The sequence below is a fragment of the Notamacropus eugenii genome, chromosome 6 (assembly GCF_028372415.1).
Source record: "Notamacropus eugenii isolate mMacEug1 chromosome 6, mMacEug1.pri_v2, whole genome shotgun sequence".
NCBI lineage: Eukaryota > Metazoa > Chordata > Mammalia > Diprotodontia > Macropodidae > Notamacropus > Notamacropus eugenii.
Window position 1 is genome coordinate 273,197,848 of NC_092877.1, and position 15,391 is coordinate 273,213,238.

Here is a 15,391-nt window from a genome sequence, read left to right on the forward strand (position 1 = left end):
TCCATTTCAAGAGAGTAAATATTTTCGACTTTTTACTGACGTCCATATCTGTGGCTTTGCTAGGATTAAAAAATTCACAGAAGTTAAGTTCTCATCTGAATCCTCATAAAGTAGATGTTAACTTCAGTTCCAGTTGTCTTCATGTAAATCTTATACTTGGTAGAAAACAAATATGCTTTAGATTATTCCTTGTATGTGTACACATATGAACAAAGATTTATGACTATGATTAATAAGCATATGTTTATATTCCATGTATTAACCAAAATGATAGCAAGGTAAATTAAAATAGTCTATTTAAACTGTACCACTTTGAAAGGGGAAGATACAGATTGAGTGAACGGAGGTACATTTAGCCACTTAAAAGGAGGCAGAATTAGAGACAGAAATAAGGTTGTTTTGTGATGTTTGAGGGATTTTGTGACTGTTCTATGGATAATTGCAAAATAGTCTTTAGCCAAGTTTGCCATCTGGTAAAGATGGGTCTATGGTCCATCTAGAATTTTACATAGTTTGTCTTCCTGAATACTATGCCACCTCACATTTGTGTACACATCCACATGCATACAATCCTACACTCATTATGTTCTTCCACTTAGAAATGTGATTTTTAAAAATCATGGTGCTCAGCTCTAATCAAAATCTAACTGAAAAGAATGAAGAAAATTTTATCTGTCTGAATGCTGGGGTGGGGAAGTATTTGAACAGTTTGTATACAAGACTAAAAAAAGACCATGTTTGAACAATTTGACTACATTTATGAATTGCTCCTTTGATATTCAAGAAGTAGTTTTTACTTGGATTTATAAAAAGAAAGACTAACTCTACATGGCAACAGTACATCAGTTATGAAATCTAGAGGCTGTAAAAAACTTTTAGTTGTTCGCCTACAGCATTGGAGGATGCCTCCAACTTTCCTTTAATTTCTTAAAAACCTATTCTCTACCTCTTTCTTCACCACAAAGTAAGTGGCCTTGATTTCTTTTTTTATTACAAAGAGCCATATTTGACAGCTCAGTTGATGGTGTCAGCACTGGCCACACACTTGAAGGACAGCGCCAAACCTTGCTGTGGCCTGGCTCCTGCTAATTAGCTGTTTGAAGGAACTCTGGGTGCCACAGGAAGAGACTTATCAGCAAAGGACATCTTTGCCATTCACAGTGACAGCTGTGATGCAGCTGTTTGTGAAAAGAATCTAGTGTTGAGAAAGAGGAACAAGAGGATTTTAAACTAGTCACGTCTATGTTGTCATGCGTTAAAGGAGGCTTAAGCCATAAACAAAACAAAACAAATTCAAAAATCAAAAGAATCAGGGAATAAAACAAGGTGAGAAATACAATATATTGGATAAGATTATATTGACCAGGCACTAAAAAAGTACATGAGATAATACTAAAGTGGGAAATTGACGAAGGAAAAAAACTCATAGTAGTCCTATAAGAACTTCACAAAACAGATGAAGTTGTGTGCGTTTCTGATTAATGCAGGCCTTGGGATTTGCTTATGGGTTTCATGTACAGATGTGCACGGTTTTCTGTAGGTTGTGCATATGTCCGTGGATATTAATGGGGAAGCATGCCAGGAAGTCCCACATCTAAGCACAGTGTGGAGTGCCGTGGTCATGAATAATTTATTGAGGTGCCAAAGATCTGATTACTTTGGAGACAGAGTAGAAGAGAAAAAAAAGAAAGAGAAAAAAAATTAAAAAAGGAAGACAAAGAGAGATAACTTGCTTTTGTATTGAGGGATAGGATGAATATAATGATAATGATCACTGTCATCATCTCTATAAGTAGCATTTATTTATGCTTCAAGGTTTACCAAGCTTTTTATATGTTATCTCCTTTAAGCCTCATAGCAACTTTGTGATATAGGAGATATATTACCCAATTTTTACAGATAGGGAAACTAAATTTGAGAGAAATAAAGTAACTTGCCCAGGATTACACAACTTCTAAGTGACCTGGAGCAGGATATTGAACTCGGGGCTTCCTGAGTCCAAGTCTAATATTCTGTCATGTCACCTAGCTGCCTCACCCAGAAGGAAAAGAAAGAGGGCTCTGATATGGTCTATCAAAGGAGATTGCAATTTGGAACATTAATTTTGAAAGATAAGAAAGCATTATTAGCATAGAAAACTCCAATGCAAATGTCCTATAAGTCTAAAAGATCAAAATATCTATTAATTGCAGTAAATTTATACATTGTAGTATAGAAACATATAAAAATATACAAATAGATGTTCTTTATATGCATATAAAGAACCACATACACACGTATACACATACATATAAAGTGAATTATGTGTGTGTATATATTTTGAAGTAGGATGGGAATAGGATATTTCATCGGATAGACTTGTGATTTCATTTGTTTAGGGAATTTGTGGTGAGAAAGCTCTCTCTCTCTCACTCTCTCTCACTCTCTCTCTTCCCTCTCATTTCCCCTCCCCCTTTCCCCACCGAACTTGTTCCACATGTTTCAGATGTGGAACTTGTAATATTACTAAAAGAAGTTAATAAGGAACGCTTACATGAGAGGTTAAGAAACTTGCCTAGGATCACAGGGCTAGTCGATGAAAGAGATTGACTAGGTACCTCTCATATAATAAATAAAGTTATTATACATTGCACTCTTTCTGGGTGATTTATTTGGAAATGGATCCACGATCATACAGATAAAAGCTATCATGATCTTAAATAGGTCATCATTTAGAGTTGCTGAAGTGAAAAATTAATCACACTACAAACATCTGTCTGGTGTTGATCCTCTTCCAATGTAGTTTGCCTTGTCCTTGGACATAGTAACTACCATTTGTCCCATACTGCACTCACATCTTGTCAACCTGCCAAAGTTTGTGCTCCATTCTTATAGCCTTTGAGGGAAAGATAATCTATATACATACTACTATTAAGGATCAAAGTAGGATGCTAGTGCATTCTATTTTATAGAATGAAATATGGGTACATGATGCATAAATCCTAATACAGTTTGTTTTTTAATGCATTACTTGAGGGGGTTCTATCTGTATTTTTAAAGTAGGTTTACTTTACTTTGCCAAAGATTAAAATGACCCAATAAGGAGGCGCATAGAAGAAAATTCAGCATACTTGCTTGACAGAGAATTATTGATCTGAGATTAAATTATGGTGGAGATAAAAAAATTTCCATATATGGATATAAGCATGTGTTTGGCTGAACAAATTCATGTATATATGTGGATTATGCCTTAAAGATAGATTTCTAGTTCTCTCTGAGCCTAGAAAGAATCATTTATCAATTTCCCGTTCTTTACACTTCCATTATTAAAGATATCATGAGTGCCACCAATTAGCAACTGATTTCTTGGTATGCAATGCAAGACATTTAGAATGTATGTATGTATATATATATATATATATATATATATATATATATATATATATATATATATATATATATATATATATATATAGTTTTATTGCTTAATTCCATAAAATTTCAGTTCAATAATTTTTATTGACTAATATTTATTGTTTAAAGCACTAAGTTATGAAGGGTAATAATTGTTAGCTTTATATTTGATTTTGTTATTTGGGAAATCCTTCATAGCTAAAAAACATTGAGACAGCCATGGTAAGAACACTGACTCTGGAATTAGAAGACTTTGGTCTCAATCATGTTCTTTTGTTTATTATCCTGGGGAGGTCGCTGGCATTCTGAAATTTAGTTTCTCATCCTTAAAACTAGAGAGTGAATTGGATGATTTATTTCTCTGGTCCCTTTTTGCTCTTAAGTCTTATGAGTTGTCAAGGGCAATATTAAATGACATTTACCTAAAATATAATCTACATCGTTATCATTCCCCCCACCTCCAGAATAACACAAATCTGTAAACCAATTTTGAGTTTCTCTTTTTAAGACCAAAAATGTATCATGTTTTTATACTTTCACGTGTTTTATATTTTATTTTTTCACAGCATTGTTACATATTATTGAATTTTATCCTTACCATAGGAGTAAGGTAGGTATTACTCCAATTTTATATGTAAGAAAGCCAGACTACAGAAAGGTTATGGATGTTCAGCACCACAAGGTGCAAAGATGAGTGAAACAGGAGTAAACAACTTCTCTGAGTCAGTTGTTTCATTGGTAAACACTGGGAGTCCTCTAGGTGATTACTGAGTTTCTTCTAGCTCTTGCAGATAATGATTTTATAAATTTTTCTGAGTTCATGAGACATTGAAACAGGATCTGGAAGCAAGGCCTATCCCTAGGGTCTACGTTTCCTAGCTTCTGGTCCATGGTATACACTCTTGCATAAATTTAAGTCAGTCCCTTCGTACATTAAGACTAGATCATAGGATCATTGATTTAGATCTGAAGGATAATGCGAGGGTCATCTGATCCAATCTTTTTAGCTAACAAATGAGGAAATAGCCCCAGGGAGAAGGGATTTACTCACACACGTAACTAGTAGGACACTTGACATTCAGACCTAGGTCCTCTGACTCTCATTTGATTAACTTAATATGAAATTTTTCCATTTATGTAAAAATCATCTTTTCTTTTGTAATACAAATAACTCACTATGAAATGTGATGTACATTTACACCTTTTAGAAGGGTCTTTGGTATTTACTTAGACAAAATATCTCATAATACTAAATTTAAAATTGTGCCCTACAGCTCTGCTTTATGTTGTGATTCTCTTTATAATGTTTTATTTGTCCATCTATTACATAGCACATATTAGATGTGAAGAGACATGTATTGCCTTCTGGTGACATCTTGTTTAATCACCTCTATAACTTCTGGAATAATACTGGAAGTTCCTAGATCTTTTTCATGCACTTTGAATCTGAACCTACGATCTCATGCTAATCTTTCTGTTTCCAAGGGAATATAATTATACCTGTAAGAATGATGAATTAAAAAAAGTGCTTAAGGCATGAGAAAAATTCTAAGATAGGAAGGTAGTTACTTACCAGATATAAAAGTCCAAGGATTTATGTCTACAGTAGACGATTTCATCCATTTTGTAATTCTTATTCCAAGAAGTGCTTGTTACCTATTTATCCATCACCAAATAAAGAATCTTCAACATTCTAAGGGCCTAAAACTCTTTTAGTTTCACCCATATCGCCATATCTCAAGGGATTGAAGTGAAACTCAAAGGCCAAGATTAATAAATTGTCCTAAGTCCTGGTTTAAAATCTCATACTGCGGTTCTCTGGCAGATAAGTTCCATAGAATCAGAATCTGCCACCAAGATATGCAGTACCTCAAAATGATGTTAGAGATGGTGCAAATAAATTTGAAAGAGGGCAAACTAGGGAGCACTGTCATGATAATATTGTTCAGAGGATGTGATATGCTTGATTTTCTCTTAATGCAAAAGTGCACGATGTATAGAGGTCTCAGTATTGTATATTCTGATGAGGAAGTTTGTAGCCATCTTTTCTGCATGCTCATCTTTCCCTACTTAACAAGCAAGTTCCATTCACACTTTAGTAATGTTAGGAGTGATTTCATGCAGAAGGAAATGTCAGACTTCAAAGCAGAATGATATACTGAAGCATCCTCATAAACCCTGCGCAGTGCTATGCACATGGGGCTTTGCAACAACAACAGTGAGGCATAAAGACATCTAAGCAGACGGTGCTGCATCAATGGTGAATTAATGAATCATGCAAATCCCTCAATGCTGAGAAGCTGAGGGAAGAGTATTGATCACAAAATAATACTGAGATTCATTTTGGACCATATATGTGGTTTCTTTGTTTTAGGGAATTACTGGTAAGGAACCTCTATTTACCAATGCAACCTGGAACCTTCCCTACATCTTAAATTGTTAAAGAACTGCCCAGAGAACAGAGAGGTTAATTGACTTACCTCTAGTTGTGGTCACTAGTCTGTTTCAGACAGGGGTCTGGCTTACAGGTTAGCACCCTACGCACTTCTCCAGGATGCCTCTTCAGGAACAATGAAACCTCCTAAACTCAGATGAATCCATGTAAGTTTGGAATCAATATCAGATGAATCAGTTACAGAGGATTTCAAATATGAAGTTGTATTACTTTAAAATGCATAAAATATGAAGTATTTTTAAATGGAGGTCTTGCTTTAATGAGGAGGAAAGTCCCCTATAGTTAATGTAATAGTCATTATTATAATTCATGGTAATTGGGTAGTGCCACATGTTAATGTTATAACTTGGTTCTATCTATTTAGGTGAAACATCTCTATTGAAATATTGATTATATTATGAATATTTAAGCAAATTATTCTTAATAAAGTGTTTAAATGTGAACACAGAATGGCATGATCTCACAAATGTATACAACCTAGTCCAACCTACACCTCACCAAGAATACCCTCTAGAGAATACCTTATAAAGACATAGACAACTTTGACTTGCATTTTTCTAAAGAGTGGGAATCCATTACTTCCTACTTGTTCTATTTTGGAATAACTTTAATTGTTTTAATTCTACTTCTTTATACCACACCTCCAAGATCTGCCTCTCAAGAATTTCTACCCATTGCATCTAGTTGAACCATCTACAAACAAGCAAAACCTAATCTGTCTTCTGTGCAGTAGCCTTTCAATTAATCAAAGAGAGCCATCATGACCCTCCCAAGTTTTTGCTTTTCCAGAACAAACATTCCATGTTGCATTCGTGGATTATCACATTGTAAGATTTTGAAGCGTTTTGTCATCCTCATCAACTTCTTCTTCATGCTCCCTAGCTTACTAATTTCCTACTAAAATACAGTTTCTGCAAATGAACAAAATTCTACCTCTGTGGTCTTGACCATGGAAGAGTACAAAAGAATTATAATATCCATTATCGCACTACTTCTCTCTTAATGGACCAGAGATCATGTTGACTTTCTGGTTGTCATGGTACAGTGTCAGCACGTTTCTGAGCTTGAAATCCACTAAGACCTCTCAGATCTTTTTCACATAAAGTTCATTCTTATCATGCCTCCCTCATCTTGTACTTGTAGATGTTGGAACCTAAATATGCAGGTTTGAAATTTGTCCCTATTAAATGTCATGGTATTCAATCCAACCATAGCAGTCTAACCTGTAGAGTTGAATCTTGACTATCATTAGTTTTTGAGATCATTACATCACCTGCAAATTCAGGCTTGTATCCAAATTTTTATTGGATTGAATTATCATGAATTTTAAATCAGTGGGAGTCAACTAAATGAGAATTTAGGAATTAAAAAAAGCAGTCTGAAACAAATGTATTTACTGAATGTCAAAGGTCACCTGTTGTCTTTGAAACTCTGCCATTCTGTTATACTGTCCTATGGATATTACAATGTTGGATAAATCTGATTCCAACCTTTTAATCTTTGGAATCTTATGAACACAAATCTAGTCAGAACTATACAGATTAAAGCCTTAGTTTTTAAATGATTGGTTTATTTATTCATGCATTTATAAACTTAGATAGGAATGCAGTTTTTTATTGACAAGTTGATAAGGTATAGAGAGAGAGGAAAGAAGACACAGATTTAGATTAGGAAAAGAAAGATCATCTCACTGTCTGGAAGAGGTAAAAGTGGTAATCATGTTTCTACTTAACTCACTCTCTAATAGATGATTTGAAAAATGACACCCCCAGTTAATATTTGGATTTTAAATAGTACCTTTTGGAATAAGTTTAACTTTGATTCAAACTGTATCAATGAAAGCTCATTTTTATCCCAGCATAAAGTACTGGACAGCTTTAAACTGCTCAGTTTTTTAAACCTTCCCAGGTTTACCCCTCCTTAAAACGGCAACCCAGTGTTCCCTCACACCTCTACCATGGAGTCCCCATATTGGTGCCAGACTTGATGAGGAAAGCCCATTGTTGCTTAGGACTCCTGAACTCAAGTGACCCATCCATCTCACCTTCCCCATCAGCAGCGACTATCAAGGCATGGGTGTACATGTGGCTGATCCAACTCTACAATCTTATTTCACCCTGCTTCCTTTCACATATTATATGTTCCAGGCAACACTAGCAGTATCCCCTACTTAATACTTTATCTCCTGTCTCTGTTGTGTCTCCCAAATTATCCCCTGTTCCTAAAATGAACTTCCTCCACCTCTCCGTCTTCCCTTTCAAAGCCCAGTTCAGGTACTACTTCCTTCAGGAAATGTTCCTACATCTTTCTGATTTTTGCTGTCCTTTACCTTCCCAGATGTCTTTGTTTCCATGTTGCATTGTACTGCTCCAAAAGAATGTAATCTCCTCATGGGCAGGAAAAGTTTTATTTTTGTCTTTAGAGTCTCAGGAACCAGCACAGTCCCTTACACCTGAAAAGTAATTGCATGTTTATTGAACTAAATTGAAAACATTTATATATATGTATATTTGCAGAGTCAATATTTAGCACATAAATGTTATGTTAGGAAATAATTACTAAAGAATTGAACTGATAAAGTTTAACTAGACTACAGTGTCATTACAATGTCAGAATGGGCATAGGAGATGCAAAGTTGAAGACCCCTTTACCATGGGGTGTCCGGAAATTGCCTTTTCTTCTCCTCCATAGAGTGTCTAAAATCTTTCATTAGTGTCATTATGATAATTCACCAATCCATTGCAGTGACAAGCTATCGTCCTTCACTCCTAAATTTAAAATTGTGCCTCTGGCTGCTATAGATAATAGAATCTGTTTGCCTGCCTATCTCTCTGTTTATTGAATTGGTAAGAAAAAGCAGGAAGCACTTAGCCAGAGGAACACAGTTTGTTAATCTAAAGAACCTGATGTATTCAGACATACTCCTGGACTTGCTTGGGAGGGAAACATTAGTGCTAGTCTTTCCCATACTGGCTTAGGTAAAAAGCTTCCCAGCAGGAATGAACTTGGGGTTGTGTCATATGCTGTTCCTTCAGAGTACATTACTGAAATAAAAGCATGACAATAAAAGTCTTTTTTCCCAAGGCAATGTGTGCGTGTGAACACACACTCACACACACACGCACACACAAACGCAGTTTTCTTTTTTATACACAAAAGGTCAGAATATGGGATTCTTGTGCTATGCATTACATCCCATATTTCAGGTCTTTTCCCCCCACTTAATTTTAGACACGGAATCTACTCTCCTTGTAATAACTATTGGAGGGCAGGGTTCTCATTGCTCGTACTCAGTAAGTGACAAGAGGGCAGTGATGCAAGTCACCAGGATCTCCCGGGAAGAGCTGGCTTTATGAATCCTGTTAACAGGATTCACAACTTTTTTTTCCTCTTCAGTCACTCCACTGCTTAAAAAAAAGGAAGAAAAAAAGAAAAAAAGCTTATTTAGCAGCACCAGTAGGCCTAGGCATCACAAAACCAATCAATCAACACAAATACTTCCCCACTGAGCTCCCTTGTGACCTTGAGAACTGTGACAAATGACTTAGAGGATAGAACAGACAGAATTTTTGTGATAAACCAAAAAATTATGCTCTGCAGGGTGATGAAGCAAAAATAAAAACGAAGAAGGAGAGTTAGAGATATGTTTGGTTTAAATAAGACTTGATAAATTTGGCAACCGCTTTGTGCTGCTGCCTTGGCCTTGGATCAGAGGGACTCCACTTGCACTATAATCAAGCCTTCCCTGCTAAACTGGGCCTTGCTTCCTTCACTTTTTCAGAACCCTAGTGCTTTACAGATGTCTTCGTCATTATGTATAGCTGGAAGTCCCAGCAGTTATTAATATCTAAACCATAGACTCCAAATCTTGACTGCCACTGACTGGAGAAGGGCAATCAGCAAAGTGAATCTTTTCACTTGTCCTTATTGACTATTTCTATATTCTCCCACCCACATGGTACTCAATTAGAGAAGCTTGTGGTTCTTACTATAGTAGAGCTTTTTGAAGTACTCCTTTCCAAAATTAGAGCAAATGATTACATCCGACTCTCAGCGCTTGAGAAGAGAGATGTTCTAATGGTCCCATGAATGGGGAAATGCTCCGTTACTTAACAAATGTGCGTATCTTTTTTTTTCTTTTTTCTTTCTTTTTTCTTTAGTACTCAATAAGACAAGGATTGGATACCAAAATCCTGGTTTGAGGAGGTTACCTTGGATTAAAGAAGACCAAGAAGATGGGGCTAAATTAACAGATTAAGTTTGCAGTGTATTTTTTTTTCAATCTTATTATCTCAGGGACCAACTCACTGGCTATCTCTCAAAGCCTAAGCAAAACTGCCACAAGGGTAAAATTTCTGGTCACACTTTCTGAGGTGCTTCCCTTTCTGGTCTTCTCTCCTTTTGCTTTCCTCTTTTTCCTTGATCTCCCATGCCCTCATGTTATCCTGGTATGATTTTCCTTACCTAAGTTAGGTCTATCATTCTACTCCAAAGAATCCCTACCCCATTCTTTCTTCTTAAATCAGAAAGTTCTTTCTCAGATTGTTAGCACCACTTAGCTATGTGTTCATCTGATGAAAAATGTATTTTGGAACCAAGCTGAGAAAAACCCTAATCCCTTAAGTCCGTCAAAGAGTAAAATACATGAAATCAGTATAGTAGCTGAGTACCATCCACCACCATCCTGTCACTTTTGCAAGAAGCCATGGCACTCAGAAGAGACAAAAAGCCATTGTTTTGGGTAGAAAACATGGGTTACAATAGTATGAATTGTATTTCAAGCAGGAATACTTAAATGTGGAATGATTCCTGTATCATGGTAAATGTCTCACTACTACATAGATGTGCATACATATAATGTATTTTCCAAATACTTAAAATATCAGTTGTTTTTTTTTTTTAATCTGTGAGGTTGGAATAGAGGTTGGAATTACCTCCTATTAATAATGTTCAGTGATATAATAGACAACAAGAAAGATTTTTTATCAGGAACAATACTTAATATTCACCAAAAGCAACTATCTTTAGGTATAAGAATATCTTTCAAGTAATACTGCTTTGTAAATGTGTCATTATAGTAAAAAATATATAGAATTATCAACAATATTTCTCATATTCAACTTGTTAGATTTATAAGTAACACACATATATACATATACACATACATACATATATGTGTGTGTATAAACATCTACTCCTTACTCCCCACTCTGTGTGAAGGAAAATGTCATAAAAGATCGATATATTTTCACATATAAAGTAGAAGACTGGAGAAAGGATGGAGGATTAAGACTACCTTGGTTCAAATACTATCTCTGATACATGCTACGTGTGTGATCCTGGGAAACTCACTTAGCTCCTCAGTGCTCTAGGCAGCTCACTAAGGTTGTGAGTTGCAGGGAAGATCTAGCCTACATTGGTATGGGCAGTTTAGAAAAGAGGGAGAGGGAGAGAAGACTCACTAGGGAGACATGTAAGAGAGAGAGAGAGAGAGAGAGAGAGAGAGAGAGAAATAGACAAATCTCTCTCTCCCTAGACCCTCTTCCCCCTGCCCTTTTTTGGATTAGTTGTTATTAGATAATTGTTATGAGATAGTTGAGAATTTTATACTACTCATTACAAAAAACCCAATAAACATTTGTAACCGTTTCTCAGCTTTTAGAGGAGAGATTCTCTGAAAGACCCACAAATGGGGAAAACTATACCATTACCTAAAAAATGTGCTTTTTTTTCTTCTATTGCTTTCCTCTTATCTATGTATATACTTATGTGGATAGAATTTGGAACTGTGATTTCATAGATATAGGAAATTTATATGTGAGGCATTTTCCTCTAACAATATTAAGTTGATAGCTTATCTACAACTTACAGTCTTACTGACTTCTCAAAAGCCCTTGAGAGATTAAGTGACTTGCCCAGGGTCATGTAGCCAGTACCTGTCAGTTTCATTGGTTGAACCTGGATCTTCCTAATGCTGAGCTTGATGTTTCACTATGCTATTCTATTAGTCTATCAATTTATTGAGTTATCTATCTATAATTAGGTCTGAAATTTTAATTTCATTGGTATAGTTAGCTTCTGGTGAGAAGCTGTATTCCACAGTTGCCATTCTCTGTAATGTATAGTCTTTGAAAGTCACCTAGAGCAGTGAGAGGTTAATTGATTTTTTCCATGGTCATAGTATAATTCAAAGTCAGGTTTTAAGCCTCATTCTTCTGGACTCCAAGACAAGCTTTCTATCCACTCTCCCATACTGTTTCTAATAACTAGTTAAGAAACACAAAAGCCCCTGAAAATTTTAAAGAAGAAAAAGTCAGTTACTGTATAAAATGGTGATCCTTTTTGGTTACTTACGAATCTACTTGGTGGTAAGCAAAAGTAACAGTATTGTAGATAATCACATATCATTGCTACCCTGAACAATGCGTAGAATGCTGCATATTTGCAAAGCACTTTATTAGTTATTCAACAGCTTCATAATGTTTTATCTAACATAGCAACATTATGCAAACATTCCCATGCTTCCTTCTCTTCTTATGTTTGCTAAAAGTCTGTTCTGCAGCAAACCGAATATAAGATTTTTCTCATGCCAGAGTGCACCTTCCAGTTTTTAATACATGAACGGGTGTTTTGGTTCATTAAGCTCAGTAACTCTGCTACTAAACTAAAGGGGGAATGAAAGGAGGAGGCACTGAAATACCATCATCCCACTAATGATATTGAAACTGGTCAGCCTTATTGGGAGACTGCCCAGACATCCACTAATAGTGGGCGCAGTCCAGGATGTGAACTTACTGTTAGAGTGCCAAAATTGCAAATCCAGAATTTGGATTGCCTAACACAGTGTCTGAAGTAATTTAGGGAAATCTAATCCAGTATTGGGGGAGGGTGGGAGAGGGGAAATTTGATAATTGATACAAATAAAGTAATATTTTCCAAAAGATCTCTGTTCAATTTTCCAACAAGGACATTGTACCTATGGGTACATTTTGTTGCTGTTTATTTCATTTTTAGTTATATCTGACTCTATATGACATTTTTGAGGGGGTTTCTTGGCAGAAATACTGGAGGGTTTTCATTTCCATCTTATTTTACAGATGAGTAAACTGAGGCAAACAAGGTTAAGTGACTTGCTCAGGGTCACACAGCTAGTAAGTATCTGAGCCTAGATTTGAACACAGTTCTTCCTGACTCCAGGACTGGCACTCTATCTACTGTGCCACATAGCTGTCCCTGTGAATGCTTAGACATCAATAAATGAGAGGAAGAGATAAGAAATCCAGATATTTGTTATTCAGTGTTTTATTGAATTCAGTAACTCAGTCCTACAAGGCAAGTTCTGTTCAGTGTATATCAGTTTAAGGGCTACAGCATACGCTGCTGCTCAGTTTCAATCCTTCCTCTTCGAGCTACTAGCTCTGTGATCCTGGGTAAGGTCACAAAGATTGATTGGCATATTTTAATCTGAAATTATTATAATTCCTATGAAGATGTTTTTATTAGCTAGTATTACTGTACCTAGCTCTCCCCTATGTATTAGGAAACATGCAGCAATGTACTCTTTGAAACTGGAGAAAAAAAAACAAATTCCCTGTTCAAACTGGGCATATGCCCAGTTTAAAAAGAGAATCACTCAGCTGGGGATGGCAGCCTTCATGGCCTCTGGCTAACACAAACTCCTAAGTGGCTTTTCAGAGATACTCAGAATCAAGTCACAGCAGCGCCATAGTGGAAGTAGCAGCTGCAATTCATTGAGGAACAATTATGTGGTCCTAGCCACATACCCTGAAGATACTCTTTTGGATAATAATTCTGCATGTGTTTGGTGAAAGAGGAAAGAAGGGTGGGAGAGGAAGGAGGGAGCATACTTCCTATGGGACACCTTCCCTTCCATTCCTTCACACTGCCTCTCCCAAAACAAGCCTTTTTTTTATATTTGCCCAATCTTGCTTTACAATCTACAGGTTAAGGGATCTGTGGTCAACTAGGTAACAGTCATTTTTCAAAAGTCTTATTAAAAATCAGAAAAGTGTCGCACCTAAAGTCAGGAAAACTTGAGTTAAAATTTTGCCATAGTTACATACCAGCTGTATGAACCTGGGCAAGTCACTTAATCTCTCCCATCATCAGTTGCCTCATATATAAAATGAGGATAAGAACAGCACCCAGAATAGGATTGTTGTCAAGATCGTAATACGCATAATGTTCTTTGCAAATCTTTAAGTGTAATATGCTGGCTATTGTTATTATTATTATTGTTTGGTATTAATATTAGCTAATAATAGCTGGTGTTTGATTTATTATAATTATGTAATAATTATTATTAACTGCTATAACTATTATAAGGTCATTGGCCTCATTCTCTTGCATAAAGGGATAATTAGACAATTTCATCCCCGATTCATATATAACTTGAATAGGAAAAGAAAAAAACAAATTAGTGAAACAGAAATAGCAATGAGGTCAGAACTTATAAGTTCTTAAGTGAATTTTGGAATTACTACTTGGAGCTTAATGTTTTTTTTTTTTTTTAATTTTTGTTTTTTTTTTTGCTTTTAAACTAATATTGTGGTTGAATCTTCTCTTGAGAAGGGAACGAGCTTGTTGGATAAGTGGTGACAAAGTGTTCTAAGGATATGACATAAAGGGAAGAAAGCAAAATGGTCTTCATGAGAGGGAAAGTGTCAATTAGAAAAATGAAAGACAACAAAGAGGAGAGACTCTGTCCAAGGACACAATTCAAATTTCCATGTATGTTCAATGGCCTTTCCTTCGTAGGTGTAAAATGATAATAGTTCACATTTATAGTCCCTTACAATTCACAGTCTTCCTTTCTACCAACAATACTGCAAGCCAAGTAGTATATATGGTATGCAAAGCTGGGAATAGACAGTACCATCTGGTGACTGCCTCCTACCCCACCAGTGACCTTGACCCAGAATGACTTCTGTCTTACTTCCTTAGAAGTTTAGATGGTATAGATAGCTTTTGCACCTCTTCCTCCTTTTCTAACTATTCTATCTTGCTCAGCCCCCACAGCAGAGGCACAGAAAGAACCATGTGATCTCCCAGGAAATTTCCCCTTATAACTGCCCACCTCCACTGACATCTGTGCCCCTGATAAGCATCATCCCCAGTCCAAGATTTGCCAGAGGAGCAAACATTTTGAATTACAGTTCTTAATAAAGATATCTTTGCTCCCATCTTATACATAAGAAAATTTTGGTTTAGAGGGGTTCAATTCAGTTATTTTCAATTATGTCTGACTCTTTGTGGCCCCATTTGGGATGGTAGAGATGCTGGCCTGGTTTGCCATTTCTTTCTACTGCTTATTTTATAGATGAGGAATCTGAGGCAAACATGGTTAAGTGACTTTTCCAAGGCCACATAGCTAGTAAGTGTCTGAGCCTAGATTTGAACTCAAGTTAGAGAAAGTTGACAACTCTAAAGTTGCACAACTATTAAATGTTGAAGTAGGAACCAATGATCTTTCCATCATTTCTACATAAAAAATACTGTCCCCTTCAGATTTATATATGAAAA

General features: G+C 36.0%; 1 protein-coding gene across 5 annotated transcripts in view; it reads left to right on the forward strand.

Annotated features, from left to right (window-relative positions):
* Positions 1-15,391, forward strand: part of PCDH9 (protocadherin 9) — a 1,077,972-nt gene that overhangs the window by 388,257 nt on the left and 674,324 nt on the right. The window lies entirely within an intron of this gene.